The sequence below is a fragment of the Apium graveolens genome, chromosome 8 (assembly GCF_009905375.1).
Source record: "Apium graveolens cultivar Ventura chromosome 8, ASM990537v1, whole genome shotgun sequence".
NCBI lineage: Eukaryota > Viridiplantae > Streptophyta > Magnoliopsida > Apiales > Apiaceae > Apium > Apium graveolens.
Genome location: NC_133654.1, coordinates 103,116,432 through 103,140,835, shown reverse-complemented (window position 1 = coordinate 103,140,835; position 24,404 = coordinate 103,116,432).

The window sequence follows — 24,404 nt, the reverse complement described above, 5'->3', positions numbered from 1 at the left end:
AGTCGATGTTCCCGAGTATATTATATATATATATATTTATATATATATATATATATATGGATATAGTTTTTTTAAACTATTAATCGAATAAGGTTTATTCGATAACTTTAACTTTATTTTATTATTGAATATTATTTCGAATATTATTCGAAGGCGTATGACTCCTTTACATTATTTATTGGATATTACTTGGACATTCATTTGAAGATGTATGACTCCTTTATTTTATTTAATGAATATTATTTATAATATTCATTCGAGGTATTATGACTCAGCTTATTTTATTTATTGAATATTATTTGAATATTCATTTGAGGATCTATGACTCCGATTATTTGCTGAGATATATTCTTTATTTTATTAAAGAATAAGGTGTCGATAATCAAACTTATTTTTGATTATTCAAATAAAGATATTACTTTCGTATAAGTATATCTTTGATTATTTGCTATTCATTTCAAGTATAAGTTTTAATACTTCTACTTCAATTATTTTATAAAGATTATTTTTTTATGGGAATATTATTTAAATAATAATATTCAGACATTTTCTAAATATTCTGGGGACTGATTTACTTCATTAAATCAGTTTTACTCCAAATACTCTTTAAAGTGTTTTCGAGTCTTTAAAATGATTTTCAAAAGTTAGAGCGGATCCCAAAACTATTTTTATATTTAAGATCTTCCTTTTAAAAAGGGGATTTAAATACTCGCTCAAAACCTGGGGGATCCGGCTCGGTGGTGTGTTTTATATTCGCAACAAGGTTGCTGTCTTGGTAAAAGAGTTTTTGATTACTTACCCAATATTCGGGAAGTAAAATTCTTGGAACAAGTAAATCCATTAACAGGCATCGCCTGGGAAATATCGGTGAGTTTTCCTTTCCAACTAGGTACGACTTCTTGGTGGAGCCGTATCAACAAGTTTCTACTTGGGGAAAGGGGGAAACGAGCTTTACATTTCAGAGTCATGGATTTCATCTGAACTAGGAGTGGCATAAGTGGCCGAGTAGCGCCGGCCCAGCCTTATTATATTGGCCCAAATGGCCTGGAAGTTCCGCTAAGGCGGTCCTTTCCTTAGGAGTTCAGTGTTCGGTTGACAAGTAAATCCGACAGGTTCTCCTCTACATGTAGAAAATGGTGGGGTTGTACTACTACGACTGATCATCGTAAGTGGTCTTCCTGGCGCGGCAAACTCCCGTAATGAGTTCATCATCCAATTGGATAATTTCTGCAACACTACCCAGAGCACTTCGATGGAAAGGCTACGGTTGGGCGATTGTTGAGTGTTGGCAGGGTCAAGTTTTCAAAATGATGTTTACATCAAATGAAGTATCTCGTAACTTCATTTTATTTTGATAATATTTTAAAGATTTAATCTATTCAAATCTTGTCTTATAGTCTCATCTATGTGATGAACTTTTGAAGCTAATTTATAACTTGAACGGTGGTAGTTCAAGTAGTATTTGGGAAAGATATAAGTATATTGGGGTATCTTGTAACTTCATCTTTTAAACTTATATCTAATTAATAATTGTCTTATGAATGACAAAGATTTTCAGAAAAAAAACGTTGAGACAAGGTTAGATATATGAGATCACCTTGCAACGATATTTTTTTATACAGTTATACACTGGGACTTTGTGTATATTATGCATGGAAGAGGACTTCCAATATTTTGAAAAGTATATATGTATATATACTGAATATTTTGCGACTTCATCGCATTAAGATATCAAACTTGGTTCATTTCTTTTGACCAAGACTTTCATGAGTATTATGAGTAGGCTCATATATTGTAAATCATTATACATATTATTTTGGTGGGCTTGCTGCTCACCCTTGCTTTATTTCTTCATCACACAACAACAGTTAGGAAAGATGGCCAGACTCCAGCAGACCCAGCGCAAGCACGTGGGAAGCGTCCTGCGTCTTCCCGATGATGTTGTAGCTGCTATAGCTGCAGAGGTAGATCTATTGTAGATCATACTATCTACTTTTGAGAATCAATTATGTATAATTATAACTTGTGGCAGATAATGGCAATCAACTGTAAATTTATCAAGTAATCATTTTGGGTTGTAATAACTTTTAAATTGTGGGTTCCAAGACTTGTACTTATTTCAATTTCATCTCTGAGACTATAACGGGTTGTGGTGTGTGTTAGTGTGGGGTCACAGCATAAGGTTATTTTTATTAAGTAAGTGAAGTGGTATTGTGGAATGAAAGACCGTGACGACCCGGATCCCCGACCCCGGATCTGGGGGTGTTACAGAAATGGTATCAGAGCTAAGCGTTATAAACCTCAGAGATGATGGGACGTTAAGATAATAAGTTAACTAAGATAATAAGAACTCTTGCCAAGTTCATAGTCGGGCTACCTAACGTAGTACTGACAGTTAAAACCCTTATGGGATCCCTTATAAATATCGTGATAGGAGCGTAGTTCATTATCGTATATGGTAGCGGGACTCCGAACCCTGAGGTTGAGGAGCAACAGCGCGATGATGTTTTATTACTAATTGGAGATCGGATTGTGGATCCGATAGAGCGTCCTAACGCAGGACCGGATGATGTTGATATTAAGGATGTTGTCCTAGAAGGGATAGTTGCTGAGGAGGATCCCATGGAGGATCCTGACAAGAATGGATAAAGGACCACTGATGAATTGATGACCATGGTTAGGTCAACTACCAGAGGTAGGATTGGTCGATCACTACCGGAGGTTCGTTCAAGTTTGTAAAGATAGTAGCCCCCTTTAACGCGGCTTACTCGTAAGACTGAGAAGTTCGAATGGACAAAGAAATGCGAGAACAGCTTTCAAGAACTGAAGCAGAGGTTGGTGATGGCCCCTATGCTGGCATTGCCGGATGGAAAAAGGAGATTTTGTGATTTATAAGTGACGCTTCGCATAAGGAATTAGGGTGCTTCTTAGCACAGCAAGATAATCGCGTCTGCGTCAAGACAATTAAGGTAATATGAAATTCGATATCCCCGCCCATGAGCTTAGGCTCGTGGCAATAGTTTTACCCTAAAGATTGGAGGCACTACTTGTATGGAGAGAAGTGCGAGAATTACCTAAGCCATAAGTGCTCTAGTACATTCTTACGTAGAAAGAGCTCAACATACGCCAGAGGAGGCGGTTAGAGCTAATCAAGAATTATGATTGGGAGATTCTTTATCATTCGGGGAAAGCCAATATGGTGGCTGATGCCCTTAGTAAAAAGGAGAGACTCAAGATGATAATGTCTTTTGGAGAGTTTATAAGAGATTTTGAGAAAATGGAAATAGTAGTGAAGGTAACCGGAGCCGGTACCGAAAAGCTGTTTGAGATAGCAATACAGCCCGAATTATTGGAAAAGATCATATTGTGCCAGAAAAAGTTATGAATGAAGGCAGAGAGCCAACAAATAGATAAGAGGTTAATACCGAGAAAGATGAGAAGGGAATAATGAGGTATTCCTACAGAATTTGGGTTCCAAATGTTCAAGAGCTTAAAGATGAGATCTTAGATGAAAGCTAGTTTGAGGAATAAGATTTAGAGCGAACCCTGAACGTGATAGTCAGGGAGGTCGCCATCAAGATAGAAGGAACCCATGACATAATGGAGTGGAAAATGAGGATTTTAAATTAAAAGATGACCCCAATTATGGGGAGTAGGATGAAACATTTCATACTAAGGAAACAAAAAGTCGAGCGAGATAAGGAGACCCGAGACGGTACTCCTATACGGAAATTCATGGACCTGTCTAAAGAGAACTTAGACTATTATCCCCAACCACCACCCTGAGGAGACAGTGCGGTGGGAAATTCTTTCAGGACCTTTAAATCGCTAAGCTCTCAGAGTTCCAAGGAACAAGCTGACCCAGTCGAGGCAAGAGCCTGGCTAAAGGAAATATAGGAATCATTTGAGATTCTAAATGATTGACGAATCACAAAAGACTGTTTTTATCACTTACCCTCCTAAGAGAGAGGCCACCCGCCGGTGAAAGGCCAAGGAAGGCACGGAGCAAGAGATTATAATAAACTGATTTAAGTTCAGTCAATTGTTTTCGGGAAAGTAATTCCCAAAGATAAGGAGATAGTGTAAAAGCTTTAGAGCCAGAACAAAGGCAGACGAGTATGATAAATTATGAGTCTAAGTTGTAAAAGTTGTCAAGATTCGTTCTAAGGACACGAATCCAGAATGACGGGATGTTTGAAATCAATGCTTAAGTTGTGTTGGTTCGTGAAATAATGATAAGAGAAAGGAAAAAAAAACTGAAGTGGAAAGAAATATAAAGGCAATAGAGTTTGAGGAATGATAAGGAAGTTGGGTATGAGGAAACCCTAAAGACTCGTAGCAATAGAAATAGAAAAGTATGTAATCTTCAGGATGAGGGTGATTCACCATGAGTTAAATTGATGGTTGAAGGCATAAGAGATAAATATATTTTATCCCCTATAAGTTGGGAGGATTTGAGGAAACCTTGAGATAGTTCGAAGGATAAATATTGAGACGTGGATAGACTGAGGAGACAAGGAAGTAAGAAATTAGGAAAATTGGATGAAGGAAGTGACCTTCAAGAATGTGAAGTGTAAGACCGGTGGCTTGATACCCAGGAAGGGAGACGCCAGGTATGAAAGATATCCCAACATTGAGATGACTGTTGAGATAAACGACAAAAGTAAATAAGGATTTATTAAGAAGAAGTTCATGTTGAACACGACCAATATCTTCCAGATCATCCATGTGATCATTACCAAATCAGGAAAGAAAAGCGGATAACCATTTTTATCTTTTGGAGGCCATGTGGATTGACCTCATGTTGTATACAGATGTTATTGTGAAATTCGGTATAGACTATCGAGGTGGGAATGATTGAATAAGATACCCTTATCAGGGATATATGACTTTATTTATCCATGGAAGGATGCTTGTACCTTTTTAAAGGTGGAATTAAGGATAGAACATCGGTAACTTAAAACGAATCCTAGGGGAATGCATAAAGGTTGGCATTTCACCCTTGATAGGGATAGTATGAGTTTTGACAGTATGAATTGGAAAGCATTAAGGTAATAATAACCTTTAAGGATCAGTGGAGAAATTTTTCAGAAGTATATAGACAATGGTTCTAGTAATAGTGAATGGTATTTTGATATGCCCTGTATCTAGGGAATACAGGAGGAATGATTCAAGGATAACCTTAGAGGTTTTGCAATGAGAAAGGTAATATTCAAAATTCTCAAGAATGGAAATGTTGATAAAGGAAATATGACGTAATTATAATGATGCCAAGTGAGGCACGTGTTAAAGCACGAGAAGGTATGGATCGAACCAATAATGGTCGAAATTGTTCAGGGCAATTAGGACTTAAGATAAAAGATGTTCTAATTATGATTGAGAGTCAGTCATGACAGTGATTAACCTCTAAAGACTGAGGCAATAACTTATGGAAAAATGGTGATTTTTTTTTACTCATCAGATTTTAAGGAAAACATCTTCACATAAGCTGTGATTGAAATAAGGTGGAAAAAATTTATTTGGAGGTGGTTAAAATGACATTGACTGTAAGGAAATTTTACTATCAGGAAAGGCCAAAGAGGTGGCCGACACTTTAAAGGTAAGAGGATAATTATAGGCGCTTGTGCCAAAGGAATACAATGATGATGGTTAAAGCTATGCAGATTGTATTATGGTTTGGAAGATTGACATTCCTTCTGATGACTGTGCAATACCCAACCGTAATAGTAGTTGGCAAAGGTTTAATTCGTGTAATCGCCATGAACGGGCTATCTATCTTAGGAGGTACTATCTTGAGAATAAGCCAGGACCATGTTTCCAAAAAGGACTAGACGAACCTTTGAGTTAAGTCTTCTATCTAAGGCATATGATTAAAAATGGTATTAACCTGCTATCGTTGCTTTGATTGAAACTCTTCTGCAATTTTATCTGCTTCATATCATGAAAGTACGTCAGAGTTTGGAGTGTTCTTCATGAATTGTGATTGGTGGTTATGTTAACTCCTTAGGAGAATTAGATACGACCTGTATGGACTCCGTATGGTTAGCTATTAAGACTTCATGGAAAATGAATGACGACAGTAGGTCAGTGGTGGACCATAGTAAGGCAGCAATGATTCTGCGAGTATTGAGCTGATTACAACCGTGAGAGTTGTATTGGAATGGGTGTTGAGATTGAGTACCACTAATCGGGTCGTGGTAGTGTATAAGTTATCATTAATAGACTAATTAAGTAGAGTATCTACATAGTGAATTATTATTCTTTCTTATCAATAGAGAGTCGTATTATTATACGAGGAAGGTTGCGGTGCAAGCATAGAATTCTAGTAACGATGATGTCTAGAATGAGATCCCAGGTTCGATTTTTGATGTCGAGGGAGTTTCAAAGGTAATTGTGTATAAGCTCGAGGAGGGGCATGGGTCCATAGAATGATGGACGGGATAGCGAAAATATTTAGGCACGTGAAATACGATGCTATAATACTTGATGTTGATATAAATACATATATGTTTTGTTCTCCTATGACAAACCTCTATAGTTCAGAGGTAGATTCCAAGCCAGATATTTTGTGGCAGTATATTTTTTTCATATATACAATTCTCTTCAGTTCGTTCTTTTCTCTTCTTTTCATTTCATGTAAGCTGAGAAGAACAACCCTTCCAGAAAGGGGAGGTATTGCCGAATGACTATCTATCTGTGTGATAGAAGCCTAGTAGGATACCAGCTATTGTTTAATTGCTTGTCAAGTACTAAAGGTTGGCCACCTTCTGTACTAACTATGCGATATAACAAGTGTTCATGATCTTAGTGATCTCTCAACAAATTCCTTTACTTCTATTTGATTGATCAAATTTTGGAAAATAGAAGCAACTGAAAGAGGAGTAATAAAGTGGTGGTAGTATGCGGAATGGGAACACATTCGTGATACTAAGGTTGACGTGGTTATTAAAAGGTTATAGAACGCTAACGAGCAAAAGTATAACCAGTATAATATTAGGAACGGAAGGTAGTAGCGATTACGAACTGGAAAAGAATGGGTATTGAGAAGCAGAAGCTCTAATGTTAAAAGCAATAATGAGAGTCTGTGCAATAGACTTGAAAGAATTTGGAATGATCACTTAATTCGGATTGAGTTATCTTACGACAATAGATCATATGTCATCATCGAGATGTCGCCTTATGAGATCATTGAGGGAAGACAATGTCGATCTCCCTTATGTTAGGATGAAGTTGTAGAGCGCAAGATGCTCGGACCCGCAGTAGTCCAAAGGACCAAGGATATGATAGATCTAATCAGAGGACGGCTGGTAGTAGCCCAAGATGGACATGATAAGTATGTTGATTTGACACGAAAGGATAAAGAGTATGAAATAGGGGACCTAGTAATGATATAGGTATCCCTTGGAAAGGATTGATGAGGTTCGGAAGGAAAGGAAAGCTAAGTCTACAATTTGTTGGACCCTTGGATATATTAAGACGTTTGGGAAGTTAGCATATGAGCTAGCCCTAACCCCGAATATGTAGCAAGTTCATAACATGTTTCACGTATCAATGTTAAGGAAGTGTAATTCAGATGCTAGATAAATAGAGGCATATGAGCGCATAGATATGCAACCCGACGTAACCTATATGGAGCAACCAGAAAGGGTTATGGATCGAAAAGGGACAAGTGCTTAGGAGAAGGGTTATCAAACTAGGCAGAGTTTGGTGGTAGGACCACAATGTGGGAAAATTTACTTAAGAGTTAGAAAGTGCAATGCTAGGAAGGTATCCCTATTCATTTTCTATCTGATTCCGGGACGGAATCCTTTTAAGGAGGGGAGACTGTAATAACCCCAATTTTTGGAAATTTTTGAAACCCTTATGAATAGTGTTTTTGCTGAATGAGAAAACTTTTCATGCCACACTATGTAGGGGTTCTGATATGGATATTCTGAGATTTTATTAGTACTTTATATGGGATATAAGTGTATGTAAAGATCGTCAGAATCCAAATCCGAACACTTTGATTTTTCCCGGAAATCCACTAGATACGGAAAGAATTGAGAAAAAGGTAACAGGATAAAAATGATTTAAATTAAAGGATTATAAGAGAGGATCATAAAAAGGAATATAATGTAATGAGAAAGGTTAAGGGAACTTAAGTAATAAGATCCCGGGTATGATCCTTCAAACGATAAACGAAAACGAAAGTTAAGCGAACCGTATAACAGATCAGCGGTCATTAGGCAAACAATTAGGAAGTTAAGCAAAGGGATTAGAGGAAGTGATGTCACCCAACCAATGAGAAGAGGACAAGGAAGGGAGGATGACATAGCAATGTGATGTAAGCATGACATAGGGAAGGAGGAGGTGTGGTTGGTTTATAACCACACAAATATAAGGTTATTAAGGTAATTAACCAAAAACAAAACAAAAAACAACCAAGCTAAGCCAAACAAATCAAAAAACACAAAATCATTTCATTCTCATCATCTTGCTCTCGGCTTTTCATCTTTTTCAAGGGCAAGAATTTCAAAAATCAAGTTCCAAGCATTGTTAAATCACAAGGTAATTATCTAAGCTTCCTTGTACATAGATATGGATATGCTATAAGTTTAAGCTCCTAATTCCTTCACAATCTCTTCCAATAAATCAAGGAAGAAGATGGTGAATAGTAACCTTCAAGAAATAACTTTAGTTTTCTTGAATTTTTATGAAAGATTAAGGTTATACAAGCAAGGATCAAGGTTCTTTTAGGCATTCAAAGCTCTTGGGTTGTGTTAGGAAGCTTCAAGGAGGTATAAACAACTTTCACCTTTAACTTATAGTTTGAACTTTGAGTTTTGATGAGTTTATGGATGGATTAATGTATATATAGAAATATCCATGTATGTATAACAAGATCCATGTATGTTAGATAGTTTGGTTGGATTTGTGGTGATTTTGGATATGAATCTTGGTTAATGGTTAATGAATCTTAAGTTATGGTTAGTAGATCATGTTTGTGGTTGAATAAGTTGGAAAACCTTGAGATTATGGACTGACTTTGCCTTGATATAAGTTGTGTTTGATGTATTGATGATGGTTGGGTGGTTTGTAGTGAATTGGTAAAGAATTTGGAGTGGTATAAATATTGGTAATCGCGTAAACATAGCCGTCGTAACGTCCGATTTTCTTTAGACTGTTTTGTGCATAACATTAGGACCCGAGGACCCCCTGCTAGATTATGACCACTTCCATGTTTAGATAGCTCATGTTACGAGCTTCGTTTTGATATGTAGTTCGTTCGATTCCGATGCACGGTTTAGGAGAAATGACCGTTTCAAGTAACGGCGTTTCGCGAACGATACTTTTCCCCTCGCCTTACTTTGAAACATAGGTTAAAGACCTTAAAGGACTAATTGAAGTATGAAACATTTATGTAAGGTGTAATAAGCAGTTGGTAAGACATCCGCGAAGGAATCGCTTTAAAACTCGTAAAGGTTAAATTATTAAAAATGGTGGAGCCGAGGGTACCCGAGTGACTTAAGCGAATCAGTGAGCGCAAAACAAGCGTTAGAGTCTAAGTTAGTTAAAGTATAGATTTACAAGTGACTTTGGTTTAATTCCAACTTACTTGTTGTTTATAGGTTACCAGACTCGTCCCGAGCCATTCGTAACCCCAGTCGCCCAGGCAAGTTTTCTACCCGTTATACTGTTGTTGTGATGTAAATATATGTATATGCATTATCTTGTGATATTGCATGATTGTTATTAGCAAATTTTGTGATATATTGGAGCATGCTAATATGGTATATATGCATGTCTGTTTCGTAATCTGGTTATCTATCTGTTGATTTCAATGCTTATAGTTGCATAATACCTATGCTAGAAATAAGCAAGTAGTTGCGTATACCCTTAGTATAGGGGATAAAAGGTGAACATATTTCTAAACCGGGAGTCGATGTTCCCGAGTATATTATATATATATATATTTATTTATATATATATATATGGATATAGTTTTTTTAAACTATTAATCGAATAAGGTTTATTCGATAACTTTAACTTTATTTTATTATTGAATATTATTTCGAATATTATTCGAAGGCGTATGACTCCTTTACATTATTTATTGGATATTACTTGGACATTCATTTGAGGATGTATGACTCCTTTATTTTATTTAATGAATATTATTTATAATATTCATTCGAGGTATTATGACTCAGCTTATTTTATTTATTGAATATTATTTGAATATTCATTTGAGGATCTATGACTCCGATTATTTGCTGAGATATATTCTTTATTTTATTAAAGAATAAGGTGTCGATAATCAAACTTATTTTTGATTATTCAAATAAAGATATTACTTTCGTATAAGTATATCTTTGATTATTTGCTATTCATTTCAAGTATAAGTTTTAATACTTCTACTTCAATTATTTTATAAAGATTATTTTTTTATGGGAATATTATTTAAATAATAATATTCAGACATTTTCTAAATATTCTGGGGACTGATTTACTTCATTAAATCAGTTTTACTCCAAATACTCTTTAAAGTGTTTTCGAGTCTTTAAAATGATTTTCAAAAGTTAGAGCGGATCCCAAAACTATTTTTATATTTAAGATCTTCCTTTTAAAAAGGGGATTTAAATACTCGCTCAAAACCTGGGGGATCCGGCTCGGTGGTGTGTTTTATATTCGCAACAAGGTTGCTGTCTTGGTAAAAGAGTTTTTGATTACTTACCCAATATTCGGGAAGTAAAATTCTTGGAACAAGTTAATCCATTAACAGGCATCGCCTGGGAAATATCGGTGAGTTTTCCTTTCCAACTAGGTACGACTTCTTGGTGGAGCCGTATCAACAAGTTTCTACTTGGGGAAAGGGGGAAACGAGCTTTACGTTTCAGAGTCATGGATTTCATCTGAACTAGGAGTGGCATAAGTGGCCGAGTAGCGCCGGCCCAGCCTTATTATATTGGCCCAAATGGCCTGGAAGTTCCGCTAAGGCGGTCCTTTCCTTAGGAGTTCAGTGTTCGGTTGACAAGTAAATCCGACAGGTTCTCCTCTACATGTAGAAAATGGTGGGGTTGTACTACTACGACTGATCATCGTAAGTGGTCTTCCTGGCGCGGCAAACTCCCGTAATGAGTTCATCATCCAATTGGATAATTTTTGCAACACTACCCAGAGCACTTCGATGGAAAGGCTACGGTTGGGCGATTGTTGAGTGTTGGCAGGGTCAAGTTTTCAAAATGATGTTTACATCAAATGAAGTATCTCGTAACTTCATTTTATTTTGATAATATTTTAAAGATTTAATCTATTCAAATCTTGTCTTATAGTCTCATCTATGTGATGAACTTTTGATGCTAATTTATAACTTGAACGGTGGTAGTTCAAGTAGTATTTGGGAAAGATATAAGTATATTGGGGTATCTTGTAACTTCATCTTTTAAACTTATATCTAATTAATAATTGTCTTATGAATGACAAAGATTTTCAGAAAAAAAAACGTTGAGACAAGGTTAGATATATGAGATCACCTTGCAACGATATTTTTTTATACAGTTATACACTGGGACTTTGTGTATATTATGCATGGAAGAGGACTTCCAATATTTTGAAAAGTATATATGTATATATACTGAATATTTTGCGACTTCATCGCATTAAGATATCAAACTTGGTTCATTTCTTTTGACCAAGACTTTCATGAGTATTATGAGTAGGCTCATATATTGTAAATCATTATACATATTATTTTGGTGGGCTTGCTGCTCACCCTTGCTTTATTTCTTCATCACACAACAACAGTTAGGAAAGATGGCCAGACTCCAGCAGACCCAGCGCAAGCGCGTGGGAAGCGTCCTGCGTCTTCCCGATGATGTTGTAGCTGCTATAGCTGCAGAGGTAGATCTATTGTAGATCATACTATCTACTTTTGAGAATCAATTATGTATAATTATAACTTGTGGCAGATAATGGCAATCAACTGTAAATTTATCAAGTAATCATTTTGGGTTGTAATAACTTTTAAATTGTGGGTTCCAAGACTTGTACTTATTTCAATTTCATCTCTGAGACTATAACGGGTTGTGGTGTGTGTTAGTGTGGGGTCACAGCATAAGGTTATTTTTATTAAGTAAGTGAAGTGGTATTATGGAATGAAAGACCGTGATGACCCGGATCCCCGACCCCGGATCTGGGGGTGTTACAATGAAGAACACTCCTGATCCTGACATACATACATGACATGAAGCAGATAAAATTGCAGAAGAGTTTCAATCAAAGCAACGATAGCAGGTTAATACCATTCTAAATCATATGCCTTAAATATAAGACTTACTCAAAGGTTCGTCTAGTCCTTTTTGAAACATGGTCCTGGCTTATCTCAAGATAGGACCTTCTAAGATAGATAGCCCGTTCATGGCGATTACACGAATTAAACCTTTACCAACTACTATTACGGTTGGGTATTGCACAGTCATCAGAAGGAATGTCAATCTTCCAAACCATAACACAACCATCACAGTTTTAACCATCATCACTGTATTCTTTTGGCACAAGCGCCTATAATTATCTTCTTACCTTTAAAGTGTCGACCACCTCTTTGGCCTTTCCTGATAGTAAAATTTCCTTACAGTCAATGTCACATTAACCACCTCCAAATAAATTTTCTACCTTATTTCAATCACAGCTTATGTGAAAATGCTTTCCTTAAAATCTGATGAGTAAAAAAAATCACCATTTTTCCATAAGTTATTGCCTCAGTCTTTAGAGGTTAATCACTGTCATGACTGACTCTCAATCATAATTAGAACATCTTTTATCTTAAGTCCTAATTTCCTTGAATAATTTTGACCATTACTGGTTCGATCCATACTTTCTCGTGGTTTAACACGTGCCCCACTCTGCAATATTATAATTACGTCATATTTCCTTTATCAACATTTCTATTCTTGAAAATTTTGAATATTACCTTTCTCCTTGTAAAACCTCTAAGGTTATCCTTCAATTGTTCCTCTTGTATTCCCTAGATACAGGGCATATTAAAATATCATTTACTATTACTAGAACCATTGTCTATATACTTCTGAAAAAAATTTCCACTGATTCTTAAAGGTTGTTGTTACATTAACCCTTTCCAAATCATACTGTCAAAACTCATACTGTCCCTATTAAGGGTGAAATGCGAACCTTTATGCATTCCCCTAGGATTCATTTTAAGTTATCGAAGTTATATCCTTAATCCCATCTTTAAAAGGTACTTGCATCCTTCCTTGGACAAATCAAGTCATATATCCTTGATAGATTATCTTATTCATCATTCCCACCTCGATAGTCTATACCTAACTTTATAATAGCATCCTTATTCAAATTGAGGTCAATCCATATGGCCTCCAAAAGATAACAAGGGTCATCCGCTTTTCTTTCCTGATTTGGTAATGATAACATGGATGTTCTGGAAGATATTGGTCATGTTCAACGTGAACTTCTTCTTAATAATTCCTTATTTACTTTTGTTGTTTATCTCAACAGTCACCTCAATGTTGGGATATCTCTCATACCTGGCGTCTCCCTTTCTGAGTATCGAGCCACCGGTCTTACATTTCACATTATTGAAGGTCACTTCCTTCATCCAATTTTCCTACTTTCCTACTTTCTTGTCTCCTTAGTCTATCCGCGTCTTATTATTTATCCTTCGAACTATCTAAAGGTTTCCTTGAATCCTCCCAACTTAAAGGGGATAAAATATATGTATCTCGTATGCCTTCAACCATCAATTTTAACTCATGGTAAATCACCCTCATCCTGACGATTACATACTTTTCTATTTCTATTGCTAGAGTCTTTAGGGTTTCCTCATACCCATCTTTCTTATCATTCCTCCAACTCTATCGCCTTTATATTCCTTTCCACTTCAGTTTCTTTTTATTTTCATTTCCATTACAACCATTACCTGAACCAACACTACATAAGCATTGATTTCAACCATCCCGTCATTCTGGATTCGTGTCCTCAGAACGAATCTTGACAACTTTTACATCTTAGATTCATAATTCATCATACTCGTCTGCCTTTGTTCTGGCTCTAAAGCTTTTACACTATCTCCTTATCTTTGGGAATTACTTTCCCGAAAACAATTGACTGAACTTAAATCAGTTTATTCTAACCTCTGGCTCCGTGCCTTTCTTGGTCTTTCACCAGCGGGTGGTCTCTCTCTTAGGAGGGTAAGTGACAAAAACGGTCTTTTGTGGTTCATCAATCATTTTGAATCTCAAATGATTCCTATATTTCCTTTAGCCAGGCTCTTGCCTCGGCTGGGTCAGCCTGTTCCTTGGAACTCTGAGAGCTTAGCGATTTAAAGGTCATGAAAGAATTTCACACCACATTGTTTCCTCAAGGTGGTGGTTGGGAATAAAATATAAGTTCTGTTTAGACAGGTTCATGAATTTCCGTATAGGAGTACCGTCTCGGGTCTCCTTATCTCGCTCGACTTTTGCTTTCTTAGTCTAAATATTTCTTCCTACTCCCCATAATTGGAGTCATCTTTTAATTTAAAATCTTCATTTTCCACTTTATTATATTCCGGGTTATTTATATCTTAATTGCGACCTCCCTGATTATCACGTTCAAGGTTTTCCCTTCATCTTATTCCTTGTGGGGGCATATTACTTGGAAAATTTTGAGAATCTCCGGATATTTGTCTTACTTACTTTGCTTAAGTCTTCCCCTTGACACTCTCTTAAGTGTTAATAGAGCAATTAACAATGTGATTTATCACAAACAAACTGATCTGAACTGAAATTAACGAATATATACATAACCATTTGTTCGAGGGTACAACAACTGAACATATTAAAGAGGATTACATCATATGAACTTATCGCTCCTATCCCAAAAGTACTACCATAGATAGTCATCTCGTCATTAAAACTAATCATTCATAACTTAGGCTAATTCTCCAAAAGCGGTGCTACATAAAACCCTTGCTTGATTGCTCTGGCTCTGCACACTACCATGGATTAAGAGATGCGAGCACGCACGACATCCCTAACCTGCTCCATCACAGAGGTGATGAGGTCTAAGATAGTCGCAAGTAGAGCTGGATCAACCCGACCCTCAAGATGGCCTCTAGCTGTAACACGGGTGGTAGCCTCAATCCTTTCCATGCTATACGCTAATCCTGCCGGAAGTATCCCACCCTCAATCCTTGGTGCAGTAAGTCGATCCAACAGATCACTCCTAACATTCCGGGCCTCTGACAGGCCACCCAAAGTCATATGATAATCAGCGATAAGAGAAGCCTGAGTGGTAGCATCTAGCAGTCCATGGGGTGCAGGTGGTGCAGACCCAGGAGATCCAAATGGATAACCAAGCACGGTATCAGGTGACAATGGTTCAGGGGATAAAGGTGGCATTCCCTCAGTATGTGCTGGGCTCTGTACAGGGGAGGGAACAGGAATTGGTGGAACCTCTTGGGTGTCTACAGGAGCCTCTGGAAGAGGGTCTGATACTGGTATAATTGGGGTCGTGGAAGGCCCCACTCCTTCTGCCCTCATTAACCTTTGTGCCCTTGGTAACTCTTCATCCTCTAGTGCCACCCTCGCGGCCATTCTTGCTCTGGTAGTCGCCCTGACTACGGTCATCTGTTCCTCAACGGTCCTTTCTTCATTCTCATCAGGATCCTCCATCAGATCCTCCTCAGCCACAATCCTTTCCGAAATAACATCCTCAACCGCAACATTCTCTATCTGAACCTCATCCGGTCCCTCATTAGGGTACTCCATCGGATTCACAATTTGATCTCCAACTTGTAATAAAACATCCTCATGCTGATGCTCCTGAACCTCAAGGTTTGGTGCCCCGCTGCCCTATACGAGAACAAACTATATTACTATCACGATACTTATAAGGGTTCCCGTAAGGGTTTTAACTGTCAGTGCTACGTTAGGTAGCCCGACTATGAACTTGGCAAGAGTTCTTATTATCTTAGTGAACTTATTATCTTAACGTCACATCATCTCTGAGGTTTATAACGCTTAGCTCTGATACCACTTCTGTAACACCCCCAAATCCGCGGTCGGGGATCCGGGTTGTCACGAGTTCCATTTCCCTTAATAACACCCAATCTTAATAATTAATCAACTACTCTGTACTGTGACCCCACAATAAACACACACACCACACGTTATAGTCTCAGAGATGAACATCCAAAAATAACCACAAGTCATTTTATTCCACAATTATCTGCCAATACACCTTAAAAGGTTTTCTGAATAAATTTACATTTCTTTGCCATTATTACAATTCATAAATATACATAATCTGGTACATTAGAAGTTGAAAGCCTAGCCTATTGGTAGCTCCTACCTCAGCTACGGCGGCATCAATGCTTCTAGAAAACTGCGGAACGTCTCCTAATCGCTTGCGAATCGGGAGCTTGGTCCTGTTCATCCTTTCTATCTGTTGTTGTGTGATGAAAGAAGAAAGCAAGGGTGAGCAGCAAACCCACCAAAATAATATGTATAATGATTAATAGTATATTAGCCTTCTCTTAGTACTCATGAAAGTCTTGGTCAAAAGAAAAGAACCAAGTTGATATCTTAGTGCGATGAAGTCGCAAAATATTCAGTATATATATATATATATACATATATACTTTTCAAAATATTGGAAGTCCTCTTCCATGCATAATATACACAAAGTCCCAGTGTATAACTGTATAAAAAAAAATATCGTTGCAAGGTGATCTCATATATCTAACTTTGTCTCAACGTTTTTCTGAAAATCTTTGTCATTCATAAGACAATTATTAATTAGATATAAGTTTAAAAGATGAAGTTACAAGATACCCCAATATACTTATATCTTTCCCAAATACTACTTGAACTACCACCGTTCAAGTTATAATTAGCTTCAAAAGTTCATCACATAGATGAGACTATAAGACAAGATTTGAATAGATTAAATCTTTAAAATATTATCAAAATAAAATGAAGTTACGAGATACTTCATTTGATGTAAACATCATTTTGAAAACTTGACCCTGCCAACACTCAACAATCGCCCAACCGTAGCCTTTCTATCGAAGTGCTCTGGGTAGTGTTGCAGAAATTATCCAATTGGATGATGAACTCATTACGGGAGTTTGTCGCGCCAGGAAGACCACTTACGATGATCAGTCGTAGTAGTACAACCCCACCATTTTCTACATATAGAGGAGAACCTGTCGGATTTACTTGTCAACCGAACACTGAACTCCTAAGGAATGGACCGCCTTAGCGGAACTTCCAGGCCATTTGGGCCAATATAATAAGGCTGGGCCGGCGCTACTCGGCCACTTACGCCACTCCTAGTTCAGATGAAATCCATGACTCTGAAATATAAAGCTCGTTCCCCCTTTCCCCAAGTAGAACTTGTTGATACGGCTCCACCAAGAAGTCGTATCTAGTTGGAAAGGAAAACTCACCGATATTTCCCAGGCGATGCCTGTTAATGGATTAACTTGTTCCAAGAATTTTACTTCCCGAATATTGGGTAAGTAATCAAAAACTCTTTTATCAAGACAGCAACCTTGTTGCGAATATAAAATACACCACAGAGCCGGATCCCTCAGGTTTTGAGCGAGTATTTAAATCCCCTTAAAAAGGAAGATCTTAAATATAAAAATGAGTTTTGGGATCCGCTCTAACTTTTAAAAATCATTTTGAAGACTCGAAAACACTTTATAGAGTGTTTGGAGTAAAGCTGATTTAATGAAGTAAATCAGTCCCCAGAATATTTAGAAAATGACTGATTATTATTATTTAAATAATATTCCCATATAGAATAATCTTTATAATATAATTGAAGTAGAAGTATTAAAACTTATACTTGAAATGAGTATTAAATAACCAAAGATATACTTATATGAAAGTACTATCTGTATTTGAATAATCGAAAATAAGTTTGATTATTGACACCTTATTCTTTAATAAAATAAAGAATATATCTCAGCAAATAATCAGAGTCATAGATCCTCAAATGAATATTCAAAAATATTCATTAAATAATATAAACTGAGCCATAATCCCTCGAATGAATATTCAAATAATATTCAGATAATAAAATAAAAGGAGTCATAAGTCCTCGAATGAATATTCAAAATAATATTCATTTAATATAAAGGAGTCATACGCCTTCGAATAATATTCGAAATAATATTCAATAATAAAATAAAGTTAAAGTTATCGAATAAACCTTATTCGATTAATAGTTTTGAAAACTATGACCATATGTATATATATATATAAGTATATATATATATATATTTATATCCATATATACAAAATCTACTCGGGATCCTCGACTCCCGGTTTTAGAAAATATTTTCACCTTTGGGTCCCTATACTGAGGGTATATGCAAATTACCGCTATCCTCTAGCATATGTATTATTAACTGAACCAACAGATATATATGGCAAGAATACGAAATAGGCATGCATATATATATACCATAGCAGCATGCTTCAATATATAACAACATTTGCTAATTAACCAACATGCATCTATCGCAAGATAATGCAAATACATATATTCATCACCATAACAGTTATAACGGGTAGAAAACTTGCCTGAGCGACTTGGGGTGATAAAAGGCTCGGGACGAGTCTGGTAACCTATAAACAACAAGTAAGTTGGAATTAAACCAAAGTCACTTGTAAATCTATTCTTTAACTAACTTAGACTCTAACGCTTGTTTTGCGCTTACTGATTTGCTTAAGTCACCCGGGTACCCTCGGCTCCACCATTTTTAATAATTTAACCTTTACGAGTTTTAAGGCGATTCCTTCGTGAGTGTCTTACTAACTGCCTAGCACACTTACCATAAATGTTTCATACATTAATTAACCCTTTTTGGTCTTTAACCTATGTTTCAAAGTAAGGCGAGGGGAAAAGTTTCGTTCGCGAAACGCCGTTACTTGAAACGGTCGTTTCTCCTAAACCGTGCATCGGAATCGAACGAACTACATATCAAAACGAAGCTCGTAACATGAGCTATCTAGACATGGCAATGGTCATAATCTAGCAGGGGGTTCTCGGGTCCTAACGTTATACAAAAAAACAGTCTAAAGAAAATCGGACGTTACGACGGCTATGTTTACGCGATTTCCCAATTTTAAACCATTCAAAAACAACCCAATTCAACCTCAAATCCAACATACAACCAACCTCCATCCTTATCACATCATAACAACCCCAACCAATTCAATTTTAACATTCATACTTATGCCTAAGCTTAACTTTAACCATTCTTAAGTTCTTTTAATCAAAACAACAACATTTACCATTCCAATTCAATACCATTTCAAATCCCAAACTCTAAATCACAACATCAAGCTACAATATCATCCTACTAATCAAAATCATCTTATAATACATAGGAATCTAGGGTTTGGAGATGGTATACCTTCCTTGAAGTGGTGGGAGGAGCTAGGAAGCCTTAAGAAGCTTTGAGAAGTCTTAGGAATGCTTGGATCTTCAAGGAAAACAAGAAAAACTTCAAGTTAAAAACTTGAAAACACTATTCATAGTCTTCTTCTTTGATTAAATGAAGAAGATGGAGAAGGAATTGATGGCTTAAACTCATGATATAGCCCTAACTAAGCATGAAGATGATTAGGGAATTAACTCACCAATTTAGGAAGCTTGGATCTTTGATTTTGAATTTCTTGCTCTTTTGAATAGTAAAAAGCCGAGAGCTCTTCAAGAACAAGCCTTAGTTCTTTTTTATTTTGATGAAAAATGATTTTGCTTGGCTTGGTTGGCTTGTTTTTGTGTTTGATTTAGTTAATTATCTTGTTGCCCTTGAATTTGTGTGGTTCTCATTCAACCACACCTCCTTCCTTCCCATGTCATGCCTATGTCATCCTCATGATGTCATCCTCCCCTCCTTGTCCTCTTTCTATTGGTTGGATGACATCATCCCCACTAATCCCCTTGATTAACTTCCTAATCGTTTGCCTAATGACCGCTGATCTGTTATACGGTTCGCTTAACTTTCATTCTCGTTTATCGTTTGAAGGATCATACCCGGGATCTTATTACTTAGGTTCCCTTAACCTTTCTCAATACATTATATTCCTTTTTATGATCCTCTATTATAATCCTTTAATTTAAATCCTTTTATCCTGTTACCTTATGCTCAATTCTCTCCGTATCTATTGGATTTCCGGGAAAAATCCAAGTGTTCGGAAATTGGATTCCGACGATCTTTACATACAATTATATACCACATAGAGTACTAATAATATCCCAGAAGATCAATAACAGAACCCCTACATAGTATGGCAAGAAAAGTTTTCTCATTCAGCAAAACACTATTCATAAGGGTTTCAAAAATTTTCCAAAAATTGGGGTTATTACACTCGGTTCAAACTAGAATATGTTGAAGTGGAAGATTAATAGTCACTATGGTTGGGGTTAATGGTATTCGTACTTGAACAGTCCACTTTTACTTGTTTCTTGTGCGCATTCAACCATGTTTTCTCCTTCCAATGAATGTTATTCTTTTTCCAAGTCTGGGGAGACGAGGTAGAATTAATTCTACCTGTCAGCATTAAATACTTTTACGTCTCCTGGCATTCTCTTGCCTATATAAGCAGCCACTTCACATCAGCCTTCCCATCAATTTTTTTCTCACAAACTTACCTTCATACTTTTTCTTTCAAAAACACAATGGTCAGATACAACATATTTTTGAACTACCAAAACTTCAATATGGAGCTAAGTTGTGCCGACTGGCAGCAGGAATGGCATGTCACGGCCATTCCTGAGGAGATATGGGACTCTGTCCCACAGGAGGTACTGACCCACCTCCTGTTCTTCTATATGGACTACCATCGCCATCTGGAGCGATTGGAGGAGGAAAGGATGGAAGCTCTCCGCCAGCAAGAGCGAATCATCCGACTCGCCATTCTGTTTGTCGAGAGTAGGAAGAAGAAATGATTTAATCTCGTCTTCTTCCTGTTTTTCTTCATCATCAGCTTTGTCAGGCTTCTTAGCTAGGACTAAGGCTATTGATGTTAGGTTTAGCAGCTTAGGGAAATCTTGTATAAATTCTAATGTAATCTCAATTTCATGAATGTATTCACTTGATATATTAATGAAATTTGTTTTTGTTTCAAGATTTTGTCTCTAAGATATTTTGTAATGCATTGATAAATCCTGATTGATATTCTGATGACCATATAAATTCTGTTTTAATTTAAGTTCTGACTTTCCTTTATCAGTACTTACTCATATGATTTATCTTGGTCATTTTCACTTGATTTATTTTCAGAATATTAATGTTGCAGTGAAAAATAATTCAATAAGTGGGAACAGCTTCACTTTTGAATTAAAACTATTTCACTTTAATTAATGGAATATCTGGGTAAGTGGAACGGTTTTTCCTTGAAAACAGGTGAGTGGGTAAGTAATAATTACTGTTTTCTCGAGCCCAGTAACTATCCGTTATTACTGCATGTCTGACAGGTGTCCAACGGTAATATTTTTTTCAGAGTATAAGTACGACAGAGAGAGGATTCCTTAAATCTTTTATTTCCTTCATATTTTTTTCTCTCTACTTGCTTTTACTCTCACTTTCTCTCTTCTTCTCACGTTGGTTTTTCATACAGACATTTTATCAAACACCTAACAGGCACTTTTTTATCTCAATTTTTCACATGGCACCTAAGTATTTAATCATTGATGGAGCTAAGTTTGTTCCAAACAACTATGCTGCAATTCTTGATCATGCTGAAGCTCCATCTGAATTGCATTTTGTGCAAGATCTTCTTGCACACAGTGAGATTGGTTATGCATTAACCCAGCCTTCAGTCTTTTCGAGCCAACAAGTTCTGACGTTTTGGCGGACTGGGCACTTTGATGATGGTGGTAAACATGGCACTCCCAGTATTGTTTTCGAAGTGGGTGATTCATCTTATGCGGTTACTCCTAGTACAATACACAGGGCTCTACATCTCCCAGAAGAGTGTACTTTTTCAATTCTAGAGGAATCAGCTCTTCAGGAGTTAACGGCTAATTTGGAATATGAAAAGAGTTTGGCAAAACTTGGGCAGTTGAAACAGGCTCATATCAGAAGAGAATGGAGCTTCTTCTTCGACTGCATCACCAAAGCTTTTGGGAACAAATGTTCGAATTTTGATGCTATCCCAATTCTGAGTCAGCACATCGGGTATGCTATTATCAATCAAACTCATTTTGATTTTGCAACTGGTATAATTGGTTTTATTGGGAATAGGATGACAGAGGATAGGAATGTTGTCTATTTTGCTAGATTCTGTCAACTTATTTATACTTTTTGTACTGATGAACCTCAATTAGTCAGTTCCTCAACCCCACCTTTTAAAGTTGCAAAATGCTACTTTAATGACCTGGTAAATGCTGACACTAAGAAATCAGTGGTTAGACCATTACAGATTCCTCAGTCTGTAAAACAGATCCTAGTAAATGCTGATCCTGATACTTATAGATCTGTTTACTCTGATGTCCAACCAACAATAAACACCCAAAAACCATCATCCTCAGCACCTACCACTCATTCTTCTCAACCTACCCTCAGGACATATCTCAAATCCTATCTCTCCACTTCACAGACTGTTCAACCCTCATCCTCAGCACCTACTGTGAAGCCTTCATCCTCCAAGCCAAAGAGGACAAAGACTGTTCCTCAAACACCTCAAAAGAGGAGGATTGCCTTGAGAGATGAATCTGATACTGAGGAACAGGTTCCTTCTTCAGAACCTGTTCTAGGTGAAGCTGAGAAAGAGATTTCTCAGAGGGATTCTGGAATTGGGGGAGCTAGGCTTCTCAAGAGGCTTAGAAGAATGACAGTTCCTGAAACTCCCAAGGAATCCAAATCAACAAAGAGATACAAGAAATAGAGGGCACACAGGCCAGTTTCAGATGATGAAGAGGAAGCAGCTAAGGAAGGGGATCAGGAATCTCTGATCTCATAAGATAAGGAATTTGCTCCAGTCACTTCTTCTCCATCAACTCCATCTAAGGAAGATGTTTCTGAAAAGGCTACCACCCCATCTGTGTCTCCTGTTGATCCAGGCACAAGTGCTGATATTGATGTTCAAAACTTGGTTGTGCCTGAAGTAATTTTCTTAGAAGCTCCAACAGCAACTAATCCTTCAACAACACCTGTTACTGACGTTGTTCAAACTCCAGAGTTATCAACAACACCTTCTCTGCATCATGATACTGATGATCAGACTTTAGGTGAGCATCAGGATTTGGCTGTTGATCAGAACTTAGAACCAGATCAGCAACTAGAGGATGTTGAAGCCTCCATTGCTACTCACACTGTTGTTTTATCAGAAGATACTGATTCTGTAAGTTCTGATGCTGCAAATGTTGGAGATACTGGTGATACTGCTACAAATGCAGATGCTGAAGCAGCAGGTCCTTCAGGACATGTTCCTCAACAAACTATTCTTAAGTCTGAACTTATTAAGAAGTTTGTTACCAGAGAAGCACCAGTACCTTGGAGTGAAACTCCTGCAGGACAGGAGTGGACTAAGGAATGGAACTCAGTTTCATGTGTTCCAACTGAAAAGCATCTTGTTGAGCACTTGACTAAAGCTGATGAAATGTTAAATTCTGATGGTTTCAAAACTCAGCTTAGAGTCACTGCATTGAGTACTAAACATCTACAAGGTCTTCACTCAACTACTCATGTAGCGCTACACAAGATTCAGGAAGAATTTATCAAACAGGAACAAGTTCAAAAGATTGATAAGAAAAAGTTCTTCCAACCTACCTTTGACAGGATTGCTAATATTGAGAAGACTCAAGATCATCAACAAGCTCAGATTGATGATATTCTGAAAAATCAAGCTTCTCAGCAATCACAACTGACTGAAATCCAATCCTCAGTGGAATTGCTTATCTCTCTTCTACTACCTGCTGATGCCAAAAAGGGGGAGAAAGTAATTAAGTCCAAATGCAAGACTAACAAGACACTGACAAGGAAGGATGATGAAAAGGATGATCAAGGAAACCCTGGAATGGGTAGAGGTCATAGTCAAGGTAGAAGATTTACATCAAGAAAAGCTGAAATCACAAGTCACAGGACAAGTTCTGATACTGGGAAAAGAATAAGTTCTGCTGCTGGTAAAAGGATAAGTTCTGATGAACTTTTAGATCTTGATGAGGAAATGTCAAGACAGTTATTTCTTCAGGGAAATCCAGGAATGGACTTGGAAAGTTTAATGGAAGAAGAAGCCAGGCTTAAATCAGAGAAAGTCACATCTAAATCTGAAGCTTCTGGTAAAAAGCCACTTCCAAAACTCAAAGGCATTGTGATCAAAGAAAGGATACATACTGAAGCAACATTGGCTAGATCACAACCGCAGATAGATCCAAGATCCAAGGGT